The sequence below is a fragment of the Ambystoma mexicanum genome, chromosome 10, assembly GCF_040938575.1.
Source record: "Ambystoma mexicanum isolate Mex_15411 chromosome 10, UKY_AmexF1_1, whole genome shotgun sequence".
NCBI classification, from domain to species: Eukaryota; Metazoa; Chordata; class Amphibia; order Caudata; family Ambystomatidae; genus Ambystoma; species Ambystoma mexicanum.
In genome coordinates this window covers 1,015,406,354-1,015,423,664 of record NC_090932.1, presented here as the reverse complement: position 1 = coordinate 1,015,423,664, position 17,311 = coordinate 1,015,406,354, and the positions used below count along the sequence as shown (strand labels likewise).

At 43.5% G+C, this 17,311-nt stretch overlaps 1 protein-coding gene and 1 long non-coding RNA gene across 2 annotated transcripts in view; one reads left to right on the top strand and one right to left on the bottom strand.

Annotated features, from left to right (window-relative positions):
* Positions 1-3,646, bottom strand: part of LOC138491938 (uncharacterized) — a 30,159-nt gene extending 26,513 nt beyond the window's left edge. The window contains exon 1 of the long non-coding RNA XR_011276109.1: positions 3,514-3,646. This is a non-coding gene — a long non-coding RNA (uncharacterized lncRNA). The remainder of the gene's footprint in view (positions 1-3,513) is intronic.
* Positions 3,647-3,728: 82 nt separating this feature from the next.
* The window catches only part of CCDC150 (coiled-coil domain containing 150), a 917,521-nt gene continuing 903,938 nt past the window's right edge, over positions 3,729-17,311 (top strand). The window contains exon 1 of the mRNA XM_069618819.1: positions 3,729-3,806. The gene's annotated coding sequence lies outside the window, so the exon portion shown is untranslated. The remainder of the gene's footprint in view (positions 3,807-17,311) is intronic.

Here is a 17,311-nt window from a genome sequence, read left to right as displayed (position 1 = left end):
CGACTTGCCAATGGCAGCTGAATTTGGAAAAAACATCTGCCCTGAAATTCCCTCGGCGTGCACAGCCACAAATCACTTCTGTTTGGGGGTGGAGGGAGCCGGGATGGGGATAATACCAGCCAAGAAGACACACAAAGATGCGATGTTGCTGCAATCAAAATAGGAAAAACAAACCCATCAGCGCCTAAATATACCTGGCACTTCGAAACACTTCCGAGATGTATAAGCGCCTTATAAACACACAATAAAAAATAAATACCTGCCCGTACACGGCATGGAGTGGTCCTTCCTCTGTGATTCTCTTCCTAAGCATGTATTGATGTCCTCCAGCGTTGCCAACTCCTTAGTAAAGAAAGTCGCTATTGGCTGTCCTAAAAGTAGCTAGAAGTATCTAAATGACGTCATCACCTAATTTGAAAAAAATGGCCATGTATATGATGGGTGATTGCCAAAGGCACAGTTGTTATAGCCTCTCATTCAATTTTTCAGCCAGATAGCTGCCTAATTGTACATTTCGCCACAACCCTAAAAAATTGCTTCAGTTCATACCACGCAGTACTCTGTGTATTGGCTCATAATCCAAGCATACTGAGATGTGTAGGCGAATGTGGTAGAGGGCCTTGTCGGAAGATGGCCTGCTGAGCAGGGTCATTTTACGCAGAGGGCATTGGGACACTAAACTTGTCAAGAGGGGACTGGGCGTAAAGGATATTTGTCTGAAAAAAGACATTTTGCTTTTTCTATTAAAAGGTATTGTATAACATGTGGCGTGGTCTGAAGACCTACAGATGGCAGTACATAACATAATGCATAGCTGCAGTACAGCATGCATGTCGCAGGCCACGTAATGTTACTCCTATTGGTTTGAAGACTTACACTTTTTTCAATTGCAAAACAGGTAGCAAGCGCCCCTCTCTCGAAAGAACATGGCATGATAACCACAGGTTTTTACCCACTGTGAGATTCTGCAGCGATTGCTTTCAGCTCACTGTACTTTTCACAAAGGAGGAATATCCATCTGCATATCAGTCTTTGTCCCGCCAACAAAGGCAGTCCAGCACCGAAATGCCAGGCAAACCTCCTTTGAACAAGAGTACCAACAGCAACACCATACACGTGTTTCAGCCTTGTTGTTACTGATATTGATATTTTATTTCTATTGCGCTCATACACAATTGTTTCAGAGCGTGACAAGGCAAGGGAGGGGAACAGGGGAGAACAAAACAACAATCTTACTAGGCCCAGTGACATTGCGAACATGCAAGTGCATGGGAGAGGGGGAGGGGAAAAGTGCAGAGCAAAGGAGGACCAGATAAATAATAATAAATAAATAATAAAGGCAACAAACAGTGGTAGTGCAGTCAGTAAGTGGCAAGTGATGGGTTTAAGGCAGCAGACATGGTAGGTCTGATACGTTTAGGAAGAAAAGGGGGGGCTGTATGGGTACAGATACAGTCCCCAGTGCAAGGGGTGGCCCGGAGGCAGTGCCAAGAGAGAACAGATCAGCAGGGGAGAGGGCGAGCGAAGGCAGAAGCAAAGAGAATGGTCTTGATGTGCTTCCCGAACCGGAGATGTTTCTGAGTGGCAGGGAGGCTGTTCCAGAGGGAGGGCCCCGGACGAAGACAGATCTACCCCCAGCTCGTTTCTTTGAAAAACGACTGACCCTGAGGGAGTTAGAGGAAGAGGAGCGAAGAGCTCGAGAGGGGAGGTATTTGCGGAGGGATAGCTGAAGGTATTTTCGACCCAGGCCCCAGAAAGCTGTGTAGACAATGCAGAGGGTTTTGAATTAATTCTTGCATTCACTGGGAGCCAATGGAGAGATTTCAGAGCTGGAGAGATAGGATCCCAGGGCTTGAGACCATGGGCAAGTCTTGCAGTCGCAGAGGGCAGAGAGTAGAGGCAGGTAGATTTAGAAAGAGGCTGTTACAATAGTCCATCCTAGAGAACACCAGATCTTGGGAGACAGTGAGCTTCTGGGGGAAGGAGAGGAAAGGCAGAGGGCCTCATCAATGAGGCGGAGCTGTGCCTCTCTGAGCACAGTGAGCAATGGGTCCACGTCTGGGTTCCCCCGGTAACTTAGGGTGACCAACCCCAAGTTCCTTTCAAAAATGCAAAAAAGGTAGCAAGCGTCCCTCTCTCGGAAGAACATGGCATGATAACCTGTTCTGTGGTTTTTACCCACTGTTAGAGTCTGAAGCTTTTAGCTCACTGTACTTTTCACAAAGGAGAAATAACCATTTGCATATCAGTCTTTGTCCCGCCCACAAAGCACTGAAATGCCAGACAAACCTCCTTTGAACAAGAGTACCAACAGCAATCCCATACACTTGCTTCAGCCTTGTTGGACCTCATCAGTGAGGTGGAGCTGTGCCTCTCTGAGCATAGTTAGCAAGGGGGCCACGTCTGGGTTCCCCCAGGTAATTTAGGGTGACCAACCCTAAGTTCCTTTCAAAAATGCAAAAAAGGTAGCAAGCGCCCCTCTCTTGAAAGAACATGGCATGATAAGCTGTCCTGTGGCTTTTACCCACTGTGAGAGTCTGCAGCCATCGCTTTCAGCTCACTGTACTTTTCGCAAAGGAGGAATACTAATTTGCATATCAGTCTTTGTTCCGCCCACAAGGGCAGTCCAGCACCGAAATGCCAGGCAAACCTCCTTTGAACAAGAGTACCAACAGCAATCCCATGCACTTGCTTCAGCCTTGTTGGACCTCATCGGTGAGGTGGAGCTGTGTCTCTCTGAGCACAGTGAGCAAGGGGTCCACATCTAGGTTCTCCCAGGTAATTTAGGGTGACCAGCCCCAAGTTCCTTGCTGCAAACTCTCAAATTTGGAAAATACCACAGAACAAGTTATCATGCCATATTCTTTCTGGAGAGGGGCGCCTGCTACCTTTTTTGAAAAATACTTTTTTCTATTGGTTTGGAAACTTGCATAAATGACGCAAGTCTCCAAACCAATAGGACCAAGTGTAAGTCTCCAAACCAATAGAAAAAAGTAGCTACATTTCTCGCTAGCCGCTGTTTCAGCAAAAAGTCACTAGGGGGCCGTGATGTCTCGTAAACCATAGGGATAAAGTTGCCAAGTTGGCAACACTGCATCCTACACGAAAACATCAAGACGACTTAACAGAAATACGTGAAATATGTCATGACGCTGTAAAAGGCATTTTAGAAAGTATCAGTAACTGTTATGCTGGAAATTCATACCCATAAACACATATCCCCATCTGCTGCACATAGATATACCCATCTGCTGCACATAACAAATCTATTCATTGTACTGTTAGTACAGCAGAAGTCCCATTGGCAAGGGAGAAACACGCTGTGCCCAACCCCACTCCATAAAGCAAATCGCCCACCTGCATGAGAAAACCCCAAAAAGTACTGAATCTACCTGTACTTTAAGTAAATCTCACCCCTGATGTACATTACAAAAATACACAGAAATAACCCGTTCACAATATTGCCGCTCTGCATTAAAGTAACAATCAACATAAGATAACTTTAAGATTTACCATAAACCAAATTCAAGCACCAAATAACACGTTTTCAAGCACCAAATAACAATCAACTATGCGAAACGTGCTTTGTGATGGAGGAATCTCTCCCGCTCCTGCAACGCCTTGCCTTCCCGATCGTGCCTTCCCGCTCCTGCAAAAAAGATGAGAAGTGAACGTTGAGACCCACGTGACGCAGAGCGGCCCACGTGATGAGGCGGAGGCGGGGCGTTGCTATGCTCAGTCTCTCGGATGGGAACTAGACGCTACCTTTTACGAAACACTCATGTGCTGATTCCAGGCAGCGTCAGGTGAGTGCATGCCATCCAGCTCGCGTAGTGAATTTTATATGCATTTCTTTAAGCGTCCCTTAATCTAGACGTTTTCACCCCTTTGTTATATTGTGAAGAGGAGCCCTTTTGAAACCTCTGGAAATGCACATTGAAGGTAAAGCTGTATTTCGTTGTATTGCTTATCACATCCACAGTGACTTTCTAAACAGCTGGTTTTGAAATTACACACGGCAGCCTGTTGTTGTCGGTATCGTAGACACGGTAGCTGCTGCCAAGTTCATCTACGGTATGGTTCAGGCTCTGGAATGCTCGCAGAAGCTGTGCAGCTACTACCCGTGTTTTAAGTGGGAATAGAAATCGAGTGGGTTGGGGGGGGGGGGTGGGCTCTCGTTAGGGGGTGTGGCCTAAGTACGGGTGTGCTTAGGACACGCCCCCTATCGAGCCCCCCCCCCCCTCGCCTAAGGGGGGGGGCTGCTAGAATAAAGTGGAGCTGGGGCACACTGGCATTATTACCTTTGATGCGCCCGGCGCCCTCCTTTTAGACAAAAGAAGGAGCTGGGCGCCCCAAAGGTTGGCCACCACTGTGCCCCAGCTCACACCCAACAGGCAGCCTTGCCATTCAAGCAGCCACGTGGTGCAATGCTATAACACGGGCTCCTTGAATGAAAGTGCTGCCTGCTGCTGATGGCTCTGTACTCTGCTACAGGAGGATGGCTGGACTGCCTAGCTCTCATTTTGTTTCCGAGTAAATGGCCATCAGCCAGCGTGAGGAGCCCAGTGGCTTTGTGCTGGGTAATGGCTATTCACTCAGAAACAAAAGGATGGGCAGTGCAGTCCTCCTCCTGTTTCAGAGTACAGAGCCATCAGGCAGCCCGCACAGCACTGTTGCACCTGCTGCTTGCAGGTATCCGCAAGAGTACAGAGCCATCAAGCAGCCCGCACTCACTGTTACACCTGCTGCTTGCAGGTGTCCGCACTTCGGTTTAGCAAAGGAAAAAGGCGATGCCGTTTCTTTTCTTCTAATCCAAAGTACTGACACCTGCAGGTATCTTGTGTAACCGTGCAGCCGCTACACGGGCTGCCTCAGAAGTCACCATGGCTGGGGCTAGTCGGGGGTGGGCCGCGGTTCTTCTTAAGGATTTGGGGTCACCGATAATACTGAACAAATGAAGTCACCCTGTGAGCTGTCCTATTGTGGGCACATACTTATTCCCGTACCTGTAAAAGGATTCCCTCCTGCGACAGGGACACCCCTTACTTTAAGAGTCAATAGCTGCCCTGTATTCACTCTCTACTATATCTGCATGGGTGCGTGCTGTGACGGCCCTTGAGGCAGATTCAATAGTGCTTGCTGTGGTTCTAAAGCCTGTTGCGTTTGCGTTACCTGTGCTCGATACACTATCTGATCTTGGGCAAACCCATCTCTACTTTGAGGGGTATATGCTGGAGGGTAAGCTGTCCCCCTATTGAAAATTGTCCATTTTGCTCATACCCTTGGCTTCCACCTGTTTGCGCAATGTGTCCTGTCATTCCACATGTCCAACACACAGGAGGGAATCTCTTACCCTGCTCTTCCTGCATGCCTGGATTACCACCTTGGTTATTCTGAAAGCCTCCTCTTCCACGGAAGCCTCCCCTTCCTCTTGGCATAAATGTGTTCCCTCCTTGATCTGACTGCCGTTGGTTATTCACCTGTGGCATACCTGCTGTCTGCTGGGATCCTAGCCTATCTCCACTGGTCAACATCGCCTTATCTATAGCATATTTTGACAGCTTATTTTGAACTAGTTTAGCTTCCTAGCATCTTCTCTCTTTCGATTTTTTTCTCTTGCAACAATCTGCACTGGTCAGCTGTATTTCTGGCCATAGCTTTGCCTCCATACCCACTAGCTTCTTGAACTGTCTCTGTACCTGCTCTGGCAACCCCTGACATAAAATATGATAAAATACAAGTAACGATTTCCCCCAAGGCTCTTAAGTTTCCAAAGACCACTGTTCTTGAAAATTCTGAATGTAATCAAGCGGATCTTCGCCCTCTTGCATCTTTCGTACCATAATTGCACCCATATTTGACGTATCGGGATATTGTACTCTAAGCGCTTTCCAGACTGCCACTCTACAATTATTAAATAGCGCTCCATCATGCGCTGTGTTCTGTGTTGTGACACTTGCGTATCCTGCTCTCGTCCAAATGTCTTCAGCCCTTTCGCCAAGTATAGCTGCTTGAAGACCCTTAATGTCCCCTATAGCAAATGTGTTTCCTCATGTCATTTTTTCCAATTCATAAATCCATTTACCAGTGCCCAAAGTCAAACTCTGGAGCTTACACCATCTGTGCCTCCTTCGCTTAGGAGTTCATTGATTTCTGTTGAGTGTTTTGCCATGGATCTAACATTGAGGAGGCTGCAGTGTAGCTTGCTTGATTTCCGTTTCGTGTTGCTGTTAGTATTGTTTGTTCTGACCGGTGTGTTGTTGGGTGGGTTTCCATTCCAGGTGGGTTTTTCCCGGTTTAGTCTTTTGGGTGGAGCGGTTCTTTGTTGGTCATTTTCTTTGTCGAGTAGACTGATAAGGTTTATGGTGGGGTTGGTTCGTTCAGGGTGGTAAATAGGGTAGCTACCCCTCTGTTGTTCCAGTCTTGGTGATATAGCGGTGCAGAGTGTGATGGATTCCAATTTGTTCTTAGTTCTGGTTGGCGTATTGTCCATGGTGGAGACTGGGTTGGAATGGTTTATTAGTTGTCGTGTTCTATTTGGTGTCCTGGTTGGGTCTGTATTCGTGACGCTTGTTGGCTGTCGGTTCATTGTTGCGGTGCTGTTTTTCTTTACCACGTTGTCGTATGTGGACAGGTAGCGAGCATTGTAGTCTGTCTTTGCTCTGTTATTTGTATGTCTCCTTGGGCCATCTCAGATGCTTGTTCAGTTTTTTGGGGTTGTGGGATCATGCTGGTCGGTGCCTTCCCGAGTGGTTTGGGATTTCTTATTATTCCTGTTGTCTTTTCAGGCTTCTTTGTCTTTCTTGTGGCGAGTCATGATGTGTGGGTTGTGTTCCTTAGTGGGCATCCTCTTTTGATTGGTGTTTTTCCTGTTCTTTTGGGTTTAGTCTTTGCTGTTTTTGTTTTTTTGTAGCTTGTATTTGGTAGGCTGTGCGTAGTCGAGACCTCGGTTGAAGGGACTTTGTGGATCCGTTTAGTTTTATTGCTTCTTTCTTTTTTGGATCCTATGTGTTTTTTCTTTTCTTTTTAAAAAATCCTGGATGCACTTTTGGTTATGGTTGTTGATTATTGGATTTGGCGCAAAGCAAATACTGTGTGAAGGAGTACATTTTACGGAGAATTCTCATTTCTGTGCTAATTCCCTGACCCCAGCTCTTTTGCTGGACTGTAGGAATTTTTAATTTTAACCCTGGAGTGAGACCTTTTTCCCACTCCCTCGTGTGTTTTGACCTGAATTGGATGATGTGTTTTTACTGTTTTGGGAGTCTGACAAACTCAGTCATTGATAAATCCTTTACATTTCTCATAATGTTTAAAATACCTTTTCTTGTGTGAAATTGACTTTAATTTCCTTTTCTCTTTGTGGGTCCAGCACACACCATCTTATGTGGATTGGTGGGGTGGGGGTTACCTAGTAGCCCCTTATCCTACATTCCCAAGTAACATTTTTATGTTACCCTCCCTACTTTAAATGGCTGGTGGTAGTGGTTTAATTTTTCCTACCATTGTGCTTTTCTACCGCAGGCTGAACCCTCCGCTGCAATATAGCACCCATGGGTGACCGTTTTATCAAAATGGCCCCTTTCTTCTTTTTTTGCCATTTTCTGTTTGTAAGGTCTTTCTTGGGTTTTACTCTGTGCATCAAAACAGATTGGAGCCCTTTGTTTGTCTTGCCTTTGGCGGGCTTCAGCCCCGAAGCCCACCTCTGGCTCCAGTGTGTTTGGAAGGACAGGATGTGAGGGAGGGTCCTGAAAACTCCTTTGTCTCTTGGAATGCCTGAATGCAACCAGTCCTGATTGGCTGGCTCACTGTCCTTTCAGGACAGACACCCTGCTGTGTGATTGACAGCCTAGGCTGTGTATGAATGGGAGAAACCTGCTTAAAAGGCAAAGGGTTTTGGGACTAGAGGCAGAGTCGACCACTGGGAGAATCACCCAACGAAGAAACCAAGAAACTGTGAACAAAGCTTGCTGCTTCCTCCTGGACTTTTGAATTGTCTGATGAAGACCTGCTGCTGTGCTCAATTCGACAGAAAAGCTCCGGAATGGACTCCTCCTCCCATTGGGTTCATGGGACCAATTAACCCAGAGACGAACTCCACTGGACCATCTTCCCTGTCTGGCTGTACTTCTTCATTGCTTCAAGAAACGAGTGCCAGGGGTTGAGTAATCCGTCGTCGAGTGAAACGTCTGAAATCCAGCTAGAAGCTCCAGGAGTCTCCTTAGGACCCTCCAGAAGCAGGACAACCAGAGCTCGAGTCCCCTCACCAGAGTGCAGGACCCAAGGAGTGAAGGAAGCCCAACCGGTATTGGATATCCGCAACGGTGCTGTTTACGAAGCGCTGAAACCGCAAAGTGCTGCTGAACCGAAAAGAGTCCGTAGCTGCCGACAACTTCCCAAGTACCGCCGCAGGAGCCCTACAGATGTCCTCCCTCTTGTCCCCACGACTGAGACTCAGGAACACAGGATTTGCATCGGTATAGCAGGACAGAAGCCAGCTGGACCACTCTTCTTCAAACCAGAGATACTGTTTAGACTTTGGGTACTTAATTCACTGTCTTGTAGAGTGCTTTTCTCAGTTGGGTATTGCAGTGGTTTACTTTTAGAGTTTATTCCAACTCCGTTTTCACAGGCTTAACAGCTTGTGATCCTACAAGTGATTTTCTAACCAACTCTCTAACTGTGTGCAAGACCTTTGATTTTAAGAAGTGCCTCAGCTCCATAGACTGTTTCAAATTGACTTTGGCTGTCCTGGCTCCATGCAAACTTTTCTAGCCCATTGACCTTGATATTGTTTGTCCCTCATAGGTGGTAACTTGTTTTAGAATGTTACTGCTGGGAAAGGCTTGTCTAGATTTCATTGGAAGATTTAGTTGTCCTCACATATACTGAGAACTTATTTAACCTTTTTCCTTCCTTAAACCTTTCCTTTCTGCAACCTCGGAATCCGCAAAGTATAACTAGTGTGATATTTAAAGCCATTGCTGTCCTTGTGATTGCAGTCACCCCAGGGTGTAGGAATTGTGTAAGAAGCAATTCCAAAGATTACCCACTAACTTGCTCTGATTCTGAAAAGTAATTTTAAAGTATATTTACATTGTTACATTAATGGCCTTTCTTAAGAACGCTTATTTAAAAATTGATGTTAAACAAATAACTATTTATAACTGAAACCTTGAGTGTAAGTGTTACTTGGCTACTTGTATTTACGGTTTTCATTTGTACAGCTCTACAGCTCACATTTATCCCTCTTGAGATAGGCCTGGCTGCTCAGTCACACTACCAACCTGTGTAGTACAAACCTATACCAAAAGGTGGGTTACCTTATACCAAGCAGATCAGTGCTATGTAGTCTCACACAGTGGCACTACACCAATTCCCACCTAACAAGTCAGCATGGAAATTAATTGATTGTGAGGGTGCTAGGTTCCTGCTTTTGACTGAGATGGCAAATGATTCTCACCCAGGGGATGCATGCTATGTTTAGGCCTCTGGCTTCCACTTTGGCCCAACATAATCTCAAGCTTTACCCTTGCCACAGTGGGGTGGGGGGTCATTCAGCATAAGTGCAACTAAGTAAAAGCAGAATGACAATCTGTATTGGTCCACATACAAACTCTGATGTTCTGAGGTAATCAGTAAGTAATCCCCAAATCATCAAGAACAAGCATGTTTCATGGCATTGATCTTGAATTAATCACCAGGTCATCCCAGAATCATCCCCAAATCATCAGGGACAAACGTGCAATCTCTTGAAGTGATCAGAAAGTCACCCTAAAAGCATTGGGAACAAAGAGTTTTCTAAAATAGTGATGATGTTAGCATATTCATTAAGTCATCCTAAACTCATCCCCAAATCATCAACCACCATTCTGAGATATTTGCTGATGACTTTAACAGTGTGATGACGTCTGATGATGTGACAATGACTTCTAGTGTAGTTCGATGATCATCAGATGACCGCAGGATGGTCTCTAAATTCATCCTTTTAGACCAGGGAGGAGAAACACTCTAGTAATTAACCCTGTCAAAGTTTGTATAATGGGTTTTAATGCTAAGAAGAAGCATACTTATTTGAGCTGGACAATAGATCATAGTAAAATAACCAAAGTATATGTCATGATCACTTAGGTTTTCTCTTTACTACTGAGAATCGTCTGGTTCAACTGAAGGATACATTGAAGGGAAAGATTGCCTTCCTTCTGTTTCAAATGACATTGATTCATAGAAGATTTTGTTTCTTTTCTATGCCCCCTTTATTGGAATGCTATAAAGCAAAAGTAAACCCCCATGGTTCTGTATGGTTTAGAGCTCTCTCGATTTCAAATCTTTGCAGGACAACTGGTTGTCGAATGTATCAGGGGAAAAGGGGTTTCTCGAAAATGTAGAAAGTCGAAAATGTGTGCGTAGTCGGACCCTAATATTGTAGTTAAATATGACAATCAGCAAAAGAAGAAAGGGTATATATGTTATGCCAGAGAGGACCGGGGTTCACACCACACATTCACTATTCAGAGCACCCAGAACCCAATTAACCCTCCCCCGGCATACAAATGGAGGACTCGGCCAAGGGCAAGTCAGAACTGTCCTTTATTTTTAATAACAGACCGGGATCATACAGGAAAATGGAATTCTCCAGCAATCACAGCTCCTCAACCCGTGTCAGGGTCTTTTGTTATGCCCTGACATCACAAATCAGGGCTCTCCCCCTGGCCCAAAAACCGAAGAGCATGCGTGATTGGGTGGTTGGAGTGGCATTACCTATAGCCGGCACATATAGATGTTATTTGACTGGCCCTCCCATGTCAGGTGGCTTGCCTGAATCTTCCCCAAAAACTGTTAGATTGTTCCAGGCTTGCAGGATTACCATTGGGCCTTGCCCTCTGCCATTCACTCCTGGATTTGTGTTCCTGATTGGCTGGAGCTGATCTCCCCAGACCTGGGATCCAGCTCGCTTCTCAGCGCTCCATGCACCTTCTCAAGGTGATGACAAAGACTGTGTCACCATTGTTGCCATCAGTATTACCACTTTGCCTTTGCGAGTGTCTGCAGGATTGCAACGTTGTGAAACACATGTATGGCTTTGTGTCGGTTCTGCTGGAAACTGCTTCTCTTCCCACCACAAGTAAATGGCGATTGTTTGGCTCGGCTGCACCACGTGGGTTAAGACTGCAAAATTGAGATTTCTGGTCTGCAGTTAGTGAGGATTTTTTCTGCTATTTTACAGGTGGCTCCTTGTCTCTGAGATTTAGGAATGTTCTGCTCGTCTCTGACCTTGGCTGCAAATCCTGGCCTGGTGCTTCGTGCAGCCTAATTCTGCTTTTCTTCACCTCTCGTCCTGAGGCCTGTGGCTTCATGTAGTTCTGCTGTAGTTCTGTTATCATTGCTATATGTCTATATTGTGATGTTATTCTTATAGGCTAGTAGTATTTTGGTCCTTCCAGGTCTCTTATACGATCTGTAGTTCCATATGTTTAGTTGCAATAAGCTGCTGCAAGCTTGCTCTGCATCTCTTACTTCCTTGCGTTTCTGCATTTGTCTAATGACAGAAAATAATAAAGGCTTTCGACAGTATGTATTTGTATCTGTCCTTTATCTACAGAACTGTGTACACATTTTCTAAATGTGTGCAATTGTATGTTCATGTAACTTTGTGCATGGTTGTGAGTTTGCTTCATGGCTAACGTTACTATGTCGTGGTGTCTCTAATGACGTCAGCACAGCTAGATCTTTGTCATTAATTGATGAGGTCTAGCGAGGCACCTGGCTCCATGATCAGTGTTGGGGCACCTGTATTCATGATGACGTTAACTGGATACCGTTTGAATGGTTGTCTTTTTAGAGAATATCTGCTCACATATGTATTTCTCACTGGTCCTCCTGGGGGCTATCCAAGCAGCGACTGGAGACTTCCATCTCTGGCTCTTCGGGCTGTCATGTATATAGGTGTCAAGAGGGGCATTCAGGGACCCTCTCTTCATGGTGTATGCAATTGGTTGTCCCTGTAACAAATTATATATTGGATCAACCATCTGTATGTTAAAGATCGGGATTCTACAACACTATAGGGCTATTAAAAACAGAGATTAAAAATTACCCTCTAGCTGTAAGTTTTATTGAAAGCCACAACAGTGAGGCAACCTTGATCAGATTTTTTGCATTGGCATACATACCTGATCAAAAGAGGAAAGATAACCAGGAAAGGCAATTGAGAAAACTAGAATCCAAACTCATCATAGCAGTACATCTATACAATGATTGAATACCAGTATCACAATATTGTAAATCAATTGTGGTAGTGTTACTAGCTAAGATCGTGTAGGACTGATATACCTAACTGATGAGAATCAAGTTGATTTGGTTATTAGAGAAATATGAATATGTACATTCTGATCAGAAATGTCATGCTGTACAAGTAGAGACTTTGATGAGAGCTAACTGCAATTTAGCCCACTGGGGCTGATTTTAATGGGTGAGCTGCATAACACAAGAATTCTAACACTAACAAAGTCCATTGGATCCACTGGTATAATACTCAACAGTGACCCGAAATGTTAATTGATAATCTGGCATTTGCCTAGACAAGCTGAAATTAAGTACTGGATGAAATGTTGTTCCGAGTGAGTTGCTGTTTGTTTTTAAGGTAAAACAATAAAGGTTTGTGACCAGTATTTAATGGGTCGCAATTGTGATCAAAAGGAAAAACCAAGGTATTTAATCCATGTAATATGACTGCCATGGTGACTTTAGATAGACATAGACAAGTCACATCATGTATGCAGTCGAGCCGTGACGCGGGATAAAGGAAAACCAGAGCAGCGTGTATCGAGTAAATCTAATAACTGCCTGACGACGAAGTCTATGCAGCTGATGGATCACATGGCTTTTTAATGCCGACTTGAATGGAAATACTCAGTAAGTCCGTGTTGGTAGGAATGCTTTTAAAATTAAACTTTGGTTAAATAAATGCACTTTTTTGCACAATTGAGACCGAGTACTTGGAATACTGTAAGTGGTTGTGTTTCAGTGTTGAAAGATCTGAAGACCTGCCAGACGGCTTGTTTTTGCTAAACATTTTTCTCTAACCGTATTCCTTAGCACCCACTAGAACTAGACAGAGAGCCTTGTAAGAGAAGTGGGGACATTGGTAGTAATATATATTTTATAGGGTGGCAGCCGCTGCCCTATAGTTAAGGTGAGTGACATGAGCAATAGGAAATACGAAAATTCTATTGATAACTTTTGACTCACTGGATGGATTTGACTGATCATTTCCAAACAAAAGAGGAGGGGGAACTTGGTCGGTGCCTGTGAGGGCAGGGAAGAGCTTTTGATTTTTTTTTTCTTGCATGATCTGGGTAATACCGCGGGAATCAGAAAAGAGTTTGAAAAAAAAAAAAGAAAGAAAAATCGTTTACACTTAGTGATCACTTCTACTAGGCTGGAGGTAATGGGTCTCTGTGCCATGGCTAGCGGGACCCAGAGAAGCTTATTGGTGCAACATGTATAAGGGTCACGGCCATGGCCAAAGGCCAGCCTAGTGGGCCTCAAAGAAACCTATTTGTGTAACATGTACAGTGGCCATTAGCCATGACCGAAGGCCATAACTAGTGGGCTCCCTTAAGAAGCCTGTTGGTGCAACCTGTACAGTGGCCACGGCCGAAGACCATGGCTAGTGGGCCCCAAAGAAACCTATTGGTGCAACATGTACAGTGACCATGACCGTGGGTGGCCATGACAAGTGTGCCACGAAGAAACTATATCCTAACAAAACCCTTGAAATTCAGTGAAACCACTTTAGTTGGGAGAAAGCAAAGGGAATCAGATTTAACAGGAAAAATACATAACAACAAAACCTTTGTAATTCAGTGGTGAAATAAAACCTTGGTTGAGAGAGTTAAGTTGATCAGATCGCAACAAAGCCATGTTATTAAGTATAATATCTGTATTAAAAGAGATCAACAAAAAAATACTTATTTAATCAGCAGTTTCATATTTGATGTAATTATTGATGTTAATGTTAAAGGACATTTATACCGCGCACTATCACCACCGGAGTGGTCCCCTGGTGCTCTGGCAGCTCTGAAAAGGGAAGGGGGGCAGAGTTAGTGGGAACAAGGGGAAAAGTGCAGGAGAGCAGTGATGTGCCGTTGGCAGCCGCAGCCCGGTTAACACTGTTCGCTGGGCTTGGGGTGCTTTCCGATTGGTAGCCGTTGTGTGCATGTGTGATTAGTTTTGTTGTCGCGGTGTGGTGAAGTTTGTTGTGCTATAAGGTTGTGGTTGTGTTTGGTTAGAGTTTGAGGGGTGTATGAAGAGGGGTGAAATTGTTAGTGGGTTGGTTATTTGCATCGTTGTCTAGGAGTGATGTGCTACATTTCCAAGTTCTTTGTAGATGTGCCACGTGAATATCTCTGCATTTCTATCTGGATCCGGTACTGGCTGATATTCACAAACCTTTCTATACACGACGCCCATCAGTATTCATAACTGCATCCAAATGTGGCACTGGCCCACCTTTTGAAGTCCTATCTATATGTGAAGCTTGCTAGTATTCCTAATTCTATCTAAATCTGGCCTCAATAATATTCCCAATGCAGCCTAGCCCCTGGCTAACAATCGCTATTCTGTCTAGATGCGAATCGGGCTAATGTTCACAATTCAATCTAAGTGTGGCAAATGCTATCATTTACAATTCCATCTAAGTCTGGCACATGCTATCATTCACAATTCTATCTGGATGTGACGCAGGCTAATGTTCACATCAGTGATGTCATCCTTGTGGTCATACGCTGTGCACGAGGGGGCGCATGGTTAAGGTGGACATGCTTGAAATGCGATTGCTGAATTTCTGGGGGTTTTGTTGCGTTGATTCTGATTACCTTATCTCTGTCTTAACCTATGTTTTTTTCATTTAATATATAGAGTGCTTTTTAAGTGTGTGTCTGTACAACACACACACACGTGCCGTTTTACATGGGGAAACCATGTGTTTTCTGTAAATGATGCCACTTAAAGTGTATTGTCCAAACTGCACACAATTTTTAAATTGAATCAGTTTTCATTTGGATCTTGTAACCTCCTTTAGGATAAATATTTTATTAGCGTGGATGCCTCATCATAATGGAATTACAATATCAGAGTTCTCTCATATTGCATTGCTGATAAACTGAAACACCATTTTTCCATCGTTTGTACAGACTTAAAACAAACTGACACCACCATGTTCATTAGATTGCTGGCAAGAATGTCTGCCATCTGTCAACAATTTCACTGCATTTCTCTCTAGTTTACCAGAATGTTTTCAAATTAAGACCAAAATAGTAATCTAAATTAAATTGTTAGTGTCTTTTGTAATTCTGTGAAAATGTATGTCTTTGATATTTCAATTGATCCACATGTAAATCTTAAATGAGGTAGTTAAATGTTGGTTGCACCTAGCAGCGCACTTTTTATTCATCTTTTACTCCATTCTAAATTCAATATATTTTGTTTGATGCAAAAACACCAACACCTTACACCAACACCATACTTTGTGCACAATATGTAATCATTGCCTCCATTTCCATTCAAAGACTTTATTTTATATTAAAACTAAGATTGATCTTATTCACAATTCTAGAACACTTTCTGACAAAGGTTCCTGTGGGTTGCTTAGGAGAACATTTCTTTTGTAGATGAAATTACTTCACATTATCTTCCTGTTATATATGCAATCGAGGGGGCAGGAATTCAAGTTGCAAGGTACGAGCCAACCACCAAAGTCACTTGAGACCTTAATACTATACATACACATAGAACACCATCTCTTACTCATCAAATATCACGAGCCAATGGCTAGTAGCGAGTGCACGTTTTGCAACCTGGGCAATACATAAGTCCTCATTGACAAGGGTGCATTACATGATGTTAATATTATTATCTTACAGATGCAAACCATGCCACATAAGCCTACTTTAATATTTTACATTGACATATGACCTAATAAAATAATCCAGTCAATTTATCTACTGATCAATAAGATGTTGTTTCTCTATGTCCCCTATGGCACGGTGTACTTGTCGGTTCATATCTTAAATACATTTGTTGAAAACACTTTCATGATTTTTTTTCGTAATTGGACTATTCATACACTTATATTCAAATGTACATATGTTAATCAACTTACGTAAAGTGCTAACGTATATTTGCATTCAATTTCTCAGGGTATAGAATACTTCTTTATTTTTATATAAAGCATAAGTAAAATTCCAATTCATCCCTTTTGGACAAAGAGTATCCAGTTTATTTATCCGAAAACATCCTTCCTCGCCATAAACTGATTGTTATATCTAAAAGGTTATTGATACACTCAAGTGTCCCTACTCAAAAGTTTAATAGTATGTCCTCCCCATCTTGTTGAAGGTGGCTTTAAGACTATCACACTGATGGAATCTGAACATTCTTCCCAGAGGTAACTATCAGTATGTATCTCGTGCCCCCAAACACTTGTGTGTGTATAGGCACGTTATGAATGCAATATCATATCATATCTGATGTTGTAGTGTCGTTGGGTCAAATATAACTAAACTGTGATGCAACAAATTGTGGCTTAATTCCAAGCTGTTTGAGCTGTTTTTAAAGAAATTTACACTCATCCGCCCAGTGCCACAGGTAAGCGACGGCTGCCCATTTACTCTCTAAAATCTGCCAATGCTTGAAGGAAAGGTAAGGAGTAACAAACACCTGTCTGACCCTTTATGTCACTCGCAGTGATCAGGTGTTGTGTTTAGACCACTGGCATTGGAGGCACCATTTACAAATGAGTGTCATGACTGTTCATGTGACGCAATTGCTAGCTACAAAGAATGTTTACATTATAAGAAAATGCAATTTTTTTAATTTCCATTTGTTTTGCCTCCATGTACACCACTTGGAAATTTGATATGTTTTTGCTTCCAACATTAGGGACCCAAACGCTCTTGCTGCACATCTTACCTGGAGCTTTGCGTTTTTTAATAGACCCTACAATGTCTAGGTTCCCATTCTTTGTGTGAGGTAAAGGGCGATCCTCAACATTGCAATTTCCCATTAACAAAGTTTTCGTAGGGTTTATTTTTCCACACAGAAGGCTTTCAATTAGCGTGTAGGCACCAAGTATTTAGATGAATTAATATTTGCTCTATGTCGACCCACAGAGAACTTCCTCTGTGTGAAGCACCAATTCTGCTCTGGCATTGTACAACGTTAATTATATATTATTTGAACCTAGACATTGGGTCTAATTGGTACATCTTTGCTGGTTGTTATGATGGGTTTCTAGAATCTGGGCTGG